Source organism: Podarcis gaigeae, assembly GCF_964106915.1.
Source record: "Podarcis gaigeae genome assembly, chromosome: 6".
NCBI classification, from domain to species: domain Eukaryota; kingdom Metazoa; phylum Chordata; class Lepidosauria; order Squamata; family Lacertidae; genus Podarcis; species Podarcis gaigeae.
Window position 1 is genome coordinate 67496694 of NC_139682.1, and position 15176 is coordinate 67511869.

The 15176-nt window shown below is 40.8% G+C and overlaps 1 long non-coding RNA gene across 1 annotated transcript in view; it reads right to left on the reverse strand.

The window, feature by feature from the left end:
- Positions 1 to 2878: 2878 nt before the first annotated feature.
- Positions 2879 to 15176, reverse strand: part of LOC310846695 — a 42654-nt gene continuing 30356 nt past the window's right edge. Inside the window, exon 3 of the long non-coding RNA XR_014565480.1 lies at positions 2879 to 2956. This is a non-coding gene — a long non-coding RNA (uncharacterized lncRNA). The remainder of the gene's footprint in view (positions 2957 to 15176) is intronic.

Sequence of the window (15176 nt, forward strand, 5' to 3'; positions counted from 1 at the left end):
CAATGAAATTTAATCCTGTGAGGTGCTGGGTGCATCCAGTGTCTACTGCATCTGTGTTCATCAGAAGTCAGTGCTCTAAAACTTATGATTCAGCTTTTGTCTTTTCATTATTATTATTTTGAATGAAACATGCATTTCCTCACTTGAGATATGGGGCCACTAAGTATGTGACATACTTCTTTTCATAATGTTTATCTCCTCTCCGTATTACAGGAGACAGTATTTTTATTCCTCTATTCATTAATAAATCCCAATTTTCATGCCTTTTATCTCTCCTGGCTATTTCAAATCATATCACGTTGAAAACCCTGCATGCAATTTGGCAGTACAGTTTCAAATATTTTCACAGAGAAAAGATTGTTTTAATCCACAGACTTGTTTTGATTTATGAAGTGGCACAAAAGGAAAATTACTCAGTGATTCAGATGCACATTTGTTCAAGATCAAAATGATGAGTCTCAATTGTCCTTAAAGAAGCTTAGATCTTTAGGAAATTAGGAGAAAATATTTTTTTTTAAAAAAAAAAATCATTAAATATACTCTTAGTTTCCAATGATGTGCTGCTTTCTAAGTAGTATATTTTCAAGTTGTATTATGGTAAATTGCATTTTATTACATTCATTTTATAATCAATGGCATTCTTGCATTGCTAATTTCTGCTGTGCTTGTGTAACATGAAAAAGAGGTGTTGATGCACCATATAGAACAGAATCAGCCGATGTGGTGGCTTCCAGCTGTTGTGGATTACAACTTCCATCATTCCTGACCATTGTCCATGATGGCTAGTGCCAATGGGAGTTGTAGTTCAAAGCATATGGGAGAAAGCATAGGCTGGCTATCTATGACACCAAGTAAGAATGTGGTGCAGGGCCTAACCAAGATGGAATCACATTGGGGATAAATAAACCTATCTTTATCCTCTCTATCATCTCTGCATATACAACCAGGTCATCAGGTTTGTTTGTTTTTTAACTGTTACAGATCTAGCGTTAGTGAGCGTTAGAAATGTTAGTAAAATGTTAGAATTTAGATAATAGTTGGGAAAATAAAGCCTGCAGCAGTTTTTCTGAACTATGCCAAACACAGAAATTCCTGAGCTTAGCAAACTAGTGACCTGGAAGCCCAGATGCCAGTCACCCAAGAGGAAGGGGTGGCTGGAGAGATCCAGAATATGGACAGCTAAGCAGCTTGGACTGCAAAGAAATGCAGTCAGTAACTGAAGGCCCCTCCACGGATAGGAAAAAGTAACTGCATGCAATGTGAGAGTACTGCTGGATGAGATGCTACAAGGGGCTAGCAGCGACCCAGGGGCCAGGGGTGCCAACTTGAATAAAATATTGGGGGGCAGGTAAGCCCCACCCTGCATAATTGATCACATGACTTGGTGCATACACACCATTTGAATGGCACTGACCAACAACTCAGCAGCGGGGGCAGCCTCAATTATTTTATTGGGGAAACCGAAGGGACCTCAGCCCCTAGGAGTTGGCTCCTGTGCCAGGGGCCCAAGCTGTTCCCTGTGCACAATGTAAAATATTTCTGCTCTGGAGCCTTAAATGCCAAGTTTTCTATAAATATTAAACAAATAGTGGAAACAAATTCTGAAATCAGCATCTTCTATCTTGTACAGTCAATTTTCCCTTAAAGGCAGACAGACAGGCAGGCAGGCAGGACTCAGCATTTGTTAGATAAAGCACAGCTCTGGATCCTAGTGGTAAACCTGCTTTTATATTCCACAATCATGCTAGATATTGACGTGATTTTTATGTCAGCACAAACTGCATTGGTGTGCTTGTTATCTTTAGTAAAGATAAAGGTAAAGGGACCACTGACCATTAGGTCCAGTTGTGACCAACTCTGGGGTTGCGGCGCTCATCTCGCTTTATTGGCCGAGGGAGCCGACGTACAGCTTCCGGGTCATGTGGCCAGCATGACTAAGCTGCTTCTGGCGAACCCGAGCAGCATACGGAAACGTCGTTTACCTTCCCGCCAGAGCGGTACCTATTTATCTACTTGCACTTTGACGTGTTTTCGAACTGCTAGGTTGGCAGGAGCAGGGACCAAGCAACGGGAGCTTACCCCATCGCAGGGATTCGAACCACTGACCTTCTGATCCTCAAGTCCTAGGCTCTGTGTTTTAACCCACAGCGCCACCCGCGTCCCTGCTTGTTACCTTTATTGTGTGGTTAAAGAACAGGCTACAATTAAAGCAATGTTGTTTTCCAGGTGAAAGCTTCAGATTTAAATATCTCTCCATAACTTGGAGAATGCATCGTTTTATATTGCGACGTATAAATGTGGAGCTTGGCCAGCATATCCTGACAAGCTATTTGAATTGGCAGTTGCTGGGAGAGCTAACACGGTGCTCTGCCCCCCCCCCCCCGAGATTGTGGATCACAACTCCCATCATCCCCTACCATTGGCTAGGCTGATCAGGGCTGATGGGAGTTGTAATTCAAAACACCAAGAGGGCTATCTCTGAGCTAATGCATTGGAAAACTTACTGCCTTGCTTGTGGGTGTCCCCTCTTTGAAGTCTGCACATATTGATGTTCACAATTAATGGCAAACAGAAGCAGAACTATTAGTAGCCAGTGGTATTTTTTCTAGAAAAAGAGGCGCTGGAACTCACTGTGAACACCTCCCTTGTTCTCTCATAATGGCAATGGCACCTACCAGAGAGGTGCCAGAATGGAGGTCCAGTTGAAAAAAAGGCCTGTTATTAGCTTTCATGTTTCCAATGTTTTGTAATACGGACTAATATTGACCTCAATGTACTCTTCTGTGTCAAGGTATTCTCCTTATCCTTCTCCCTTGCAAAAGGAACAGTGGACCTGTAAGCATTACAGTACTAAAGTTACTTAACATCTCACAAAAATGAAAAGGGCCTTACCTTTGTTCAAGTTGGGGGGGCGGTCTATGCTGTCACATATGCCGGGGAAATGTTGTGTGGCCTTCTAGACATAAAAAAGATGTATTAATGCATGGTTATTTATCATTTTCATTCTGAATTAATCCCTAGGGTATTCTTTAAGGCATTTTTAAAATAATTGCAACCATTGCTTTAATTTAGTTTTTTTGCCTTTATGAAACCACCATAATTGAAAAAGGTAAAAAGAATGTGAAGCTATAACTAAGGCATGCCAAGAGATGGGGGGGGGCACACTCCTAGTTGTATTGTTAAATTCCATACTTCAAGGACTGTAGCCAGAGATGGTAATCAGATCGCAAGTGAAATCTAGTTTTACTTCAGATGGAATCTGCCATACGTAATCAGTACTGCAAGATCAGATGTTGTATCAAAACATCTATTTGTGAAGTAAAATACCTCTGATGATCTAATGCTCTGCTTTTTTTGGCATTTAAAGTTAACAAATGTGTCTTTGGCAGGGATTGTGAGCTCTCGCAGAGGATTCCATGACCAAAATTTAATCTGAAATGATCTCAGCCACTAACTCAAATGGGTTAACACTTTTGGTTTAGAGATTTATTTATTTTAAAAATGTTGTCTATATAATATTAAATGATAGAATTATGGCTTTGCATCATCGAGCAAAAGTGAAGAAACAATATAAAAATGACAGCACAAACTTGTTCCCCCACCTCACCCCTTCGCCTAAAACTGTACCATTTATTTTTTCCAGCAGTACCCATCATTTTTTGCATTAAAACATCCCGGCACTGGTTAATAATGATTAACTGCAATGTTGGTGCAAACTGTGGTTCACTTTGAAGAAACCCTGCAAGGGATACATACCTTTCTACATACTCTGCAATATGTTTTTATTGGGGTCAGCAATAGCGTTTTTATGGGTATTCATTTTAATTAGTAGGAGAATTTATATTCCTGTAATTAATCTGCTCTACTAATTGGGACGCATATATTTCTAATCACAAGGGGCACAATTCAGTGAGATCTAATAATTTTTAAAGCCACTGCATGGTCACGTGGTCACTCCAGGAAGTCCTGCCGGATGGGAAGCCTTTGTGTGAAGGGCCTTGTGGCAGTGTGAGCACAAATATAGCTTTTCTAAAGTTTTGTTCTTTCCAAAGCATAGTCAGGAGTACTTCCAGGTTGGAAGTCTCAGTATAGAGAGCTTCACATCACAGTGTGCATGTGTGGAGCTTCAAGACAGCCATTTTGTAAAGTGGCCATATGTCCGGGTTTTCCGGTCACATTCGGGAATTGGGCTGTCAAAATGACATCTGGGTGGATTTTTGCTGAATTGGCAAAATGTCTGGAAAAACCCAGATGTATGGCAAGAAGGACTTTTTTAAAAATTAAAAAAGCTTTAAAAACCCCCAAAACATAATTGGGGAGGGGGATGTTCCCAAGAAAGCTCAACACCTCCCCCCCCCAAAAAAAAACCTGTTCAGAATATGGCAACCCTACATTTTGGCCACTTTCTTCAGTTCAACAAAGTTATCACAACTAGCAATGTCAGAGAATTCCAGTGAAAAGAGAAAGGGGAGCAGAAATTGCCAATGTTTACTTATCCATCCCATGTCTGGAACTGAATGTAGGGTTCTGAAACACTAACTTTAGGCATTGCAAAAATAAAATGAAATGACAGAATCCTGAAGACTTTCAAACAATACAAACAGTACTAGTATTTGGCGCACCTTTTAGTGCTACCTGGCCCTGGCACATGGCACCCATCAGCAGGCTGAAATGGGGACTTAAAACCAAGGGAGGACGCCAGTACTCCAGCAGTCCTGCCTTAATATCTTACACTGGTATACTTTTTGAAAACAGTGCTATGATTGGATGCTAAGTAAGATAATGGCATATCTGTGCATGTAAATAAAGCCTTTCTTCTTCCAATGGAACACTGGCTTTCAGATTTCTGACGTCCTTTTGGAGTTTTAGCTGAACAAGATTTCAAAACCAGCGAGGGGACACATTAGAACTCTTAGCAAGGTCAAAGGTTTGATGGAATAAAACACTGGCGTGCTCATCCGGACTCTTTGAAAGAAGCATTTCAGCCTGCGACATTGCTACTGGTAGGGAAGAAGATACGTAATTGCTGTGGAGACTTTGTTGCTAGTAGCATGTGTGAGAAAAAGGTTATACTTCAGGATAAGTGCCCCTGAGGGCAGGATAGAATAATCTGAAGAAATAGCTTTATTGCTACTAAGAGCAAAAGTCACTGGAATTACAGTTGACAGTGTCAGCACTCCCATGATAGATAGAACTAACGCCAAAGACTCTTGTTTTATTGTTCTCTCTCTAATAGAATTAACGTACAGTTATTTCAAAATATATTTGGAGCATGCCAAGGGCGATCAATCACACTTGTACACATGCATGCGCGCACACACAAACACACAAGCGCATGACCAGTGCAGAAAAACAGTAAATTAAAGGTTTGCCTTCTGATTTGGCAATGCGTTCTGCAAAGCAAGGAAGCCAGAGGGGTATGAATTATTTAATGTAAAATTTGCATAGATGTCGCCATTTATACTGAAACGCTAACTTTAGGCATTGCAAAAAAATAAAATATATAAATAGGCAAGAGGATCCCGAGGAAGAGGCCAGGGACTTTCAAACAACATTAATGCTTGTTGCAGTATAAACTTTCAGATCATAACTTATTTATTGCTAGATTGATGGTCCGTGGATTTTTCTGTTCATCTTCTTCAGCAGAAAGTAATTATGTAATCCAATGAAGCCTGTGGGTGTTGCCCTGATATTACATTTTAATCAGGGCTAACCCAAGGTGCTTTGTTGCCTGTAGTGAAGGACAAAATGGGCTCCTCTTCCATCTCCACTGCTATAAGCCAACTAGACTGACAACCAAGTCTTACTTTAACATTGGTGATGGAATAACACCATCCACCACATCTGGGCCCTATATAAGAAGGCCCAGAGGCCGTGTGGCAGCAGAAGTGAATGTCTGGGGGATCAGGAAGATCACAACAGGGTTGCTGTTGGTGCTGCTGAGCATCTGCCGCCTGAGGCACTTGCCACACTCTACCTAATGGTAGGGCTTCCCCTGATTTATGTCCTCCATACCCTAAGTGTATAAAGAAAGCATTCATGCATTGCCAAGTTCTAAGTATCTTTACTTGGATGTAAACCCTATTATGTTCACTTACTGGACTTACTCCCAAGGAAGTGCAGGTGGAATAGTTGCCTTAAAACAGTGCAGCAAACGCCATTTTCCTATTGAGCGGCTTCTGTGCAAGGAAATCCATGTGCTTTCTTGTCCATTCATACAAAAGCATCTCTAGGTGTTAAGCCAAATTGATGCAAATACATTGCCAAACTATACCAAAGGCTTATAGAGAGGTGTGGTGAGGTAACTGGTGCATTCTCAGAGATCAACTCTGCATTGTGGACATATGGAGTCTATGCAATGCCCATTTCAATGGGCAGGGCCTATGCAAGAGCAGATACATTATTTTGGTTGCTCTATCATTGAGTTCACATGTATGCTTCACATTAATGACCTCTGTACAACTTGCTTTGAACTATCTCCTTGTTTTCTTCCTTCTTTACAAAGTTTCTGAGCTTTTGGTTCTCCATATTTCACAAGAGTTCATTACACTTCAAAAGAAACTATGAGCTGACTCACACTAAACCTTAACTATGGCTTGGTGTGATGTCTGAACTGATAAACAATTTTTATTTTATTTTATTTTATTTTATCTATTATTATTCATTTCCTTTTTATACCACTTTATATTTTTAAAGGGGGTAAACCTCAAAGCTGTTTACATTGAATAACACAATCCAGAATAAACCATTACTGAAGAAGTTTGATTCAAAGCAACATAATTAACAGGAAACTAACATATTATCTTAAAGATATCAAAGATTTCAAAATAAAACATTGCAATGGAGGTCAACTACAGAATGCACATTTAATGTAGCAAAGTTAACCGAATATATTTTTTATCTAAAACATTCCAAAAAGAAAGAATTACTAAATGAAGTCAAATATCAAATGCACATTTAAAACAGCATAATCAGCAAGAGAATAAAATATTATCATAAGCATAAAACATATCTGCTGCAGCCAATCTTGCCCATGATAGTTCATGACAGGTAGCAGCTCTCAAAGCTTAGGCTTGATGACTTGGGTCTGCACTTAGACCCAAGATGGTCTCTGGCTTCTTCAGCAGCCTCAGGTTTTGCAGCTGGAGTCAGTCAACACCCCACCTTCCCAGGCCAAGTGGGAAAAAATGGCATACAGGCAGGGAGAAGGTCTTCTAGGACTCACAGCCAAATCATGGTTTGTGTGCAGCCAGCAAACCAGAATCAGAAACCATGGTTTGAAGAGGGTTTACAAACCATTATTTGTTTTTGCTAATTATGGTTTGGCATGATATCTGAATTGCTTGACTATAGATATGGCCATTGCTGGCCCTCCATGCTGTGCTTCTGCACTATGGAGAAGGAATGAATTTTTAAAGCTGATTACTGAGAGGAAAGAAATGGAATGAAAGCAAATAGTTTTAAACCATGATATGATTGGTATGCATTTGGAAGCTCAAAAATGGTTCGGGATGCAAAATATACGACTCACAAGCCATGATTTGGCATGATTTCTGAACTGAGTCTATGACTTCCTTATATAGAGGTACGGGGTTTGGGTTTTTTTCTTGAAAATTTAGTAGAAAACACAGATCCTTTGCATATTGAACGGCTCCCAGATGCCCTATTTCCAAGTGCCCATGAATCAGGCCTCAAACCTGGTGAAGTATAGTTATTAAAAGCATCACCTATGAGCCTAGGATCCATTATTCAAATGTCAGTTCAACCATAATCTCATTTGGTGACCTTATTGAAACCATTATTTCTCAGTCTCACTCCCCACCTATAATATGCGGATCATAAATATTGGACTACCCTATTATTGTGTTCCTGCAATGAACACTGGAGAACTTACGTAAGGAACTTCAAGCACTTAGAAAAAGTGCAAGCATTAACTTTTATGACTGTACAACCTCCGTCATCAGGGGAGATGAAGGGACTGACTGGAGATAGGATATGCTAGGCCCATGCTGAAGTTTCCTTCACTGCATGTTATATGTATATTGCAGCTTAGCCAGTTGTGATCCTAAGGTCAAGCACTCCTTCAGGAGATGAGCCCAGAGATTCAGGGGCAGATCTTGAGGCCCAGTCCCAGAAGCACCCAACAAAAAGGAAGCACTTCCACAAGAAGAGTCCATGGTGCCAGTATCCTTCTGCCCTCCTTCAAGAACACCAGCTCAAAAGCCTGGTGCAAATGTGCCCCTTGGGTTTCTGATAGTACACGAGTAGATGATCCTAAAAAGTCTGGAACACAAATTTTCATGGCCCTCTAGCGGTTGGTGGGTCATTTACCAGAAGTAAAGTATTTAGTGTTAGCTCTGGAAATGTATACTCGATTCTGACTGAACGAAGCCTCTGGATGTATATTGTGCTCTAGGAGGCTTAGTTTGGTCAGAATTCAGTATACACTTCCAGAGATAATGTTAAATACATCTGGTAAATGAGCCACCATAGCCGCTAGAGGACTGAGAAAATGTGTGCTCCAAGCTTTTTAGACTCATCTACCCATGTACTCCTGCCAACCTAGCAGTTTGAAAGCACGTCAAAGTGCAAGTAGATAAATAGGGCGTTTCCAGCGGGAAGGTGAACGGCGTTTCCATGCACTGCTCTGGTTCACCAGAAGCGGCTTAGTCATGCTGGCCACATGACCCGGAAGCTGTACGCTGGCTCCCTCGGCCAATAAAGCGAGATGAGCGCCGCAACCCCAGAGTCGGTCATGAGTGGACCTAATGGTCAGGAGTTCCTTTACCTTTACCCTTACCCATGTACTATCTGAAACTAAAGGGACTCATTGGTTGCCAGATGTGATTTTTTTTCAGCTCTCCTACTCCACTAACAGGGTCCCTTTAAATGAAAAGACTCTTCTCAGTGAAGGTGGAGATACAGTAGCTATTGAGACAGAGCTTTAGCTGACTGTTGCTGAAACAACAACTGAGAGGGTTTACAAACTATGTTCTCATGAAGTAGCCAATCTGAGTTGGGCAGGGAGCTGTCCATGGTACCCTTGTCTTGCCTCAGTACTTGGAACAGAACAGAGTCTCTGTAACCAGCACCACCATTTAACTCACTCTTAGAAACTTTGCTGCCCAGTTCTCCATAAGGAGACCGTCTCCTCTGTTTGCTGGATACACATTCTCACAATGCAAAAATGGTTATTTACATGAGACCTTATCTGAAATTATACCCAGGGTTGTATTTTTTTAAAAAAAAATATGTGCACATTAATATCCGTGGGACTCAATAGCAAAGTATTGTTCAGCAGTGCATTAACCTGCATGCAGTGTGTATAAGCTCATAGGTGAAATTTCATTATGGAATTACATACCTTCTCCCCCACCCCCTGCTCTGTTAACAGTATATATCTTTCAGTCAATGGCACCCGTGACTGGACAGCAGCTTGTTCTGATTTCCAAAGCCTGGAGACTGGCCTTTGTGGTGGGGGTGATGTCATTGGTTAACCAGCTTCCGCGGCACCCCATGCTGTACAAGGCAGTTCCTCTCTGTATTAGTTCTACCCTAACCTGCCAAGAAAAGAAAACACATAGCTTCCTTTATTCTGCAGTGAAACAAAGTGGTTTGGACACAATTTGGAGAAGCATTGCCAGAAACAACAAAATAGGCTTTAACTTAATAACATTTCCATATATTTAGGTGCTCTTCAAGAATATATGACTCTAATTGATTTTTACCATTTTTTTTATGGAACACAACTGGTGTAGTGGAAATTATCCTTTGGCACACAACCAGAATCTGAGGGAAAGGGGGGAAATATATATAAAAATTTATGGAAACTGATATTATTAAATCAGAGCAGGGTTGCTTTTTTGGCATTCTTTTTGGTGCCCTTCTTCCTGACGATTGCTATTAAAAGAAAAATCACCTTAATTTTCTTTATAAAGCTAATGCGCTAGTCTATTTTATTGGTGACAGTGATTCTAATAGTAAAATCATTCATAAAAGCATATTGTGCAGTGAAATAGCTGAAGTTAGCGCAATCATTTTCACATAAAAAATGTTATTGCGTTTGCAATCTCCCTTTTATGACTGAACATGGATATATATTTTTAAGCAACCTGTTTGCTGAAGCCTTGAAATAATGATAATATATAGAAGGGTTTTCGCTTGAAAAAGAAACAGTGGATGCCTTGTTTACAGCCAGAGCTATTTAAAATTGATCTTTTCAGCAATGCTTCCAGACAAAAGCCTTTGGAAGATTTTCAACGATGGCAGCCGTTGTATGGAACCCTCTGTAGGTTTAGCAATACTATTTTTTTTTTATTAACTATGAATGTTTCCCCCTCCTCTCTCTGAACAGTATCTTTTAAATTGTGTTGTCCCTTTTTTAAAAAAAAAAAAAAAAGTAATATCACTTTCCTTTACAACTAAATGTCTGTCACAATATCCTCAGTGTTCTATCTGGTGAGCTAATTCTAGGAATGGGATGCAAGACAAGCTGAATTCGGTTACTTGTATTTAAAACAAAATAAAATATGAAGCCGTATAAATTGCTTTTGTGCAATCTGTGCTTTGCCCATCCTCTGGAGACAACACTCTGCAAATAGATAGTTGTTTTGGAGTGCTTCCATAAACCTACATAGATAGTAAATAGATAGTTGTTTTGGAGTGCTTCCATAAACCTACATGGGCCAGACATGGCAAATATGAAACGTAACAATCACAATCTTCATACCAAATACACTATGCAATACACTGAGCCTCTTGGGCTTGCCAATCAGAAGGTTGGCGGTTTGGATCCACGTGACGGGGTGAGCTCCCATCTCTCAGTCCTAGCTCCTGCTAACCTAGCAGTTTGAAAGCACACCAGTATAAGTAGATAAATAGGTACCACTGCGGCGGAAAGGTAAACAGTGCTTCCATGCTCTCTGGTTTCCATCATTGTGTCCTGTTGCGCCAGAAACGGGTTAGTTATGCTGGCCACATGACCCAGAAAGCTGTCTGTGAACAAACGACGGCTCCCTCGGCCTGAAAGCAAGATGAGCGCTGCAACACCATAGTCGCTTTTGACTGGACTTAACCATCCAGGGGTCCTTTACCTTTACCTACCTACCAAATACACTATGCTGGAAGCTGCCCAGAGTGGCTGGGGCAACCCAGTCAGATGGGCGGGGTACAAATAATAAAGTATTGCTACTACTGCTGCTACTAAGTGGAGTTCTAGCACACTTATAGAATCATAGAGCTGTAGAGTTGGAAGGGACTCCATGGGTCATCTGGTCCAACCTCCTGCAATCTCAATCTCTCTGCTCAGACTACATCATCTTCTCTCTTATATCTCCTTCTATTATGCACAACCCATATATTATCAGCCCCCACTCTCCCTCCATGCTTTCTCTCAAGCTTCTCCCTATGTCTCAAAGAGCACCCCTCTCTCCAATGGTCAAGACATTTCCCTTTTCCCATTTTTGTGATTTGGTTTCCTGTTTTGTCACTGCCACTATTTCCCCCCTTTAGAAAGCTGGATCATAGTCATAGACTTAATTGAGTCACAGTGTACTGAAATCAAGGACAAGAAGCGTTTATTACTATTGTCATTATTAGTGTATTTAAAATGGATATGCTGCTTTTGAAGGAACTATTTAACACATTCTCAGTTTCCTTTTTAAGGAACTTCCTTCACAAAGATATTTATAATCTCTAACAAACACAAACCCCACCTGACAATAAAATATAAAATATGGCACAGCTAAGCAATAAGGCAGCATAAAAACATAATTCCAATCATAAAAGCCATATTTCTGGACCTTAGCCTCAACTCACAAAGAACATGGCAGGTTTCAAAGAATTTTAATATTTCCTTATCAAACTATTGTTGAATATTTTATCACTAAGTCTAATACTATTTGGGCTGAGCGTACGTTCGTCATTGGCCATCCAATAATAACCTTACCCCTTTAAGGATTTTCTGTAGGCAAAGCTCATTTATTTGCACCAACATATACTCCCAAATTCCAGAAGACCCAATTAATGCTAACAAAGCTTGGCTGATAATACTTTGATTAAATCCCCCCCCCCCCAGAAATCACAAAGAATTATCTATATTAAATTGGTATTTCAGAGCAAATCCCAGTTTCCAGTGAATGCCATCTTTGATTTTGATAGTAGCTATTAAACATCCCAGATGTAGATTTGCAGTAGAAGATTTACTCCATCTTCCCTTCAACATACCTATTATTTCAAATACCTTCTAAGAAGCATTTTGTCAATTTCTGATTGGTCTTGCAGCTCCTAATCCTAAAGGAATGGTGAAACTAATGAGTTGTGGACCTGATCAGTGACTGGGAGGCCATTGGAAACAGACTCTAAGATGCTCTGAGCTTTATATATTAAGAGTAAGATAGAAACATAATTTCTTCCATTTATTTATTTAACATTCTGTATACTGGAACAAAATACCTCTAAGCACTTTAAAAGTCTAACATATTGATTTAAAATGCTAATAAAACAAACTTTAGAAACTAGTTACATTTTTTAAAAGGTTAAAATATAATATAAAATAAGCCATTTTACAACACTTATACCTAGTAAAATCAGGCAACACAATTACATGGATAGGCTTGCTGGAAAAAATGCTTTTTTTAAGCAGGCACCAAAACAAATGAATACTATTAATGGGCAGGGAGTTCCAAAAGAAAGGAGAAATAACATGGCAGTGCTTTGCATTAATGAATACTGTAACAAAAAAACCACTTATATTAAGCACAAAATTGCATGTAAGTATGTGTAAGTATGTATGGGGACACGGGTGGCACTGTGGGTTAAACCTCAGAGCCTAGGATTTGCCGGTTAGAAGGTCAGCGGTTCGAATCCCCGCGACAGGGTGAGCTCTGGTTGCTCGGTCCCTGCTCCTGCCAACCTAGCAGTTTGAAAGCGCATCAAAGTGCAAGTAGATAAATAGGTACCGCTCCGGTGGGAAGGTAAATGGCATTTCCATGCACTGCTTGGTTTGCCAGAAGAGGCTTAGTCATGCTGGCCATATGACCCGGAAGCTGTACGCCGGCTCCCTCGGCCAATAAAGAGAGATGAGCGCTGCAACCACAGAGTCGGTCACGACTGGACCTAATGGTCAGGGGTCCCTTTACCTTTACCTATGTGTACATTAGGAGAAATTCACACAAAAATGCTACTGACATTCGTTAGAAGTTTTTTTTTATAAAAAAAAATACAAACTGGGATGCAACTGTGAAGAACTGAATTTAAGACTGGGGGGGGGGGGATGAGAAGCTGAGAGAAATGAAACCGGCAGATTCACCCATTCCCTACCTATGGCTCTCTGTGGCCTTCACCCTCAGCAATATGAGGCACTGTGGGATGCAATGGCTGCCCCATTGGGGATGGAGGAGAAGAAAAAGAAAGAGGAAGAGGAGGAACAAGCCATAGTCACTGCAGATACAGATACCAGCTGCATCAATGGGGAGGAGACAGCAGTGATGGAGCAAGCAGCAGCCAGGCACCATTATCTGGTCCATCTCAGGCAAAATGTCTTGGACTGGCCCTATATATCCATATCCATAGGGAAATCAATGCTCATCAGTGCTTGCCTCATCAATCCTTTAATATTTTCCATTGTGCCTTGCCCCGGAGCTCTTCAGTTTCACAGCCTCATAGAAACAAACAGATGTGTTGGATAAAATCTTTGGCAGCATTCAGGATTCAAGTATTAACAGAGACTCCCAAGTATTAGTGCTGAGCAAGACAATTCCCATAAATCAGCATCAGTCCATGACCTTTCTTAGAATTCAAATGAAATTGCTCACTGAATTGTTTTTGAATTTTTTTAAAAAGCTTTGGCACCTGCGCATTCCGTAGAGGGCCAGAAAGAGGAGTGCAAATGTGTCGTAGAACTACCTTTTCTTTCTGCCTTATAATCAAACTGAGAGGATTCCATGGAAGAGTCTGTTTTCATTCGATTTCTAGTGCTGTAGCCCCAAGGTATGCTTCCCTGCCCCACAGAAACAAAGCCAGGATAATGGGCTAAATGCTGGTTTACTTGAAAATGACTCTTTTGATGTTTTGAGCATTTTTCATTACATGTGCCCTCAGCACACTTCTAGAATAGATTTTTTTCCCCTCCTAAAAAGAGAGTGGGAGAGAGAGAGTTTTAAGAATTATCCACTAACAATTGCAATTCATTAAAAGGAGGAAATGACCATTCTCTCCTGCAAAGAGACGGGAGTTATGGCCTCCACTGGTTGATCCATCTTGAGCCCATAAATCATTGGCTGGGAGAAGGGATATGGATGAGTTGTGCTATAGTCACTTGGCAACATCAGCAATATGAACAGAGGCCTCTGGGAGTTACATACAGTTTAGGCCTGTCAGTCCAGGCCAACGCAGCGAAATCTTTGGGAACGGTCTGGGGATGAGGGAAGGCTGAATGGAAATTAAACTAATAAAGCCCCCCCCCCATGGCTCTCTAACAACATCAGTCTCTTCCCTTAAAGCCCCAAGTTTTTGACGGGACTCCTTTGTCAGAATGTGGCTATTTCTTATTCCCTAGCCAAGAGAAGTTATCCCAAGCGAAGTTCTTTTGAGGCAGCTGTAATAGTTTTAAATGTGCCTTGATTAATTCTGACCAGTCTAGTGCTCTCTAGTTAGATATGGGGGAATAGCTATTACTTGTTCCCAGTGAAGAAAATCACACAACAAGAGCCTACAGCCATCGCTCCTAATACTAGTGGGTTACTTGCCAGAGACATGCCTACTCGCGTGTCCAATTGAGTATCTATCAAAGGTGGTTTTCCTCCTTCACATTTATCACCTCACTAAACAACCAGCAGCCATGAGGAGAGCCAAAATGAGCACATTAGGGACTGTGGGGAAGAGTCATGATTCAAACACATGGCAACTCAGTTTTGTGGAAAAAGCTCTTATGGCTGGAGGCAACCCACTGTTCCACATCATTATCTTACAGTTCTTAAGAGGAAAAGAAGGTGGAGAGGAATAGTACAAGTGGATAACAGCTGTTTTTATTCTGCTCCTTACTCCCCCCTCCAACCTGATGTCACTGCTTTCATGTCAAGGCCAGCTACCCCATTTTAGCATACAAGGCATATATTCTTATGATGTCAATAACAAAAGCATGTTTAATGGAAGGAGTGTGTCCAAGGGGACAGAGA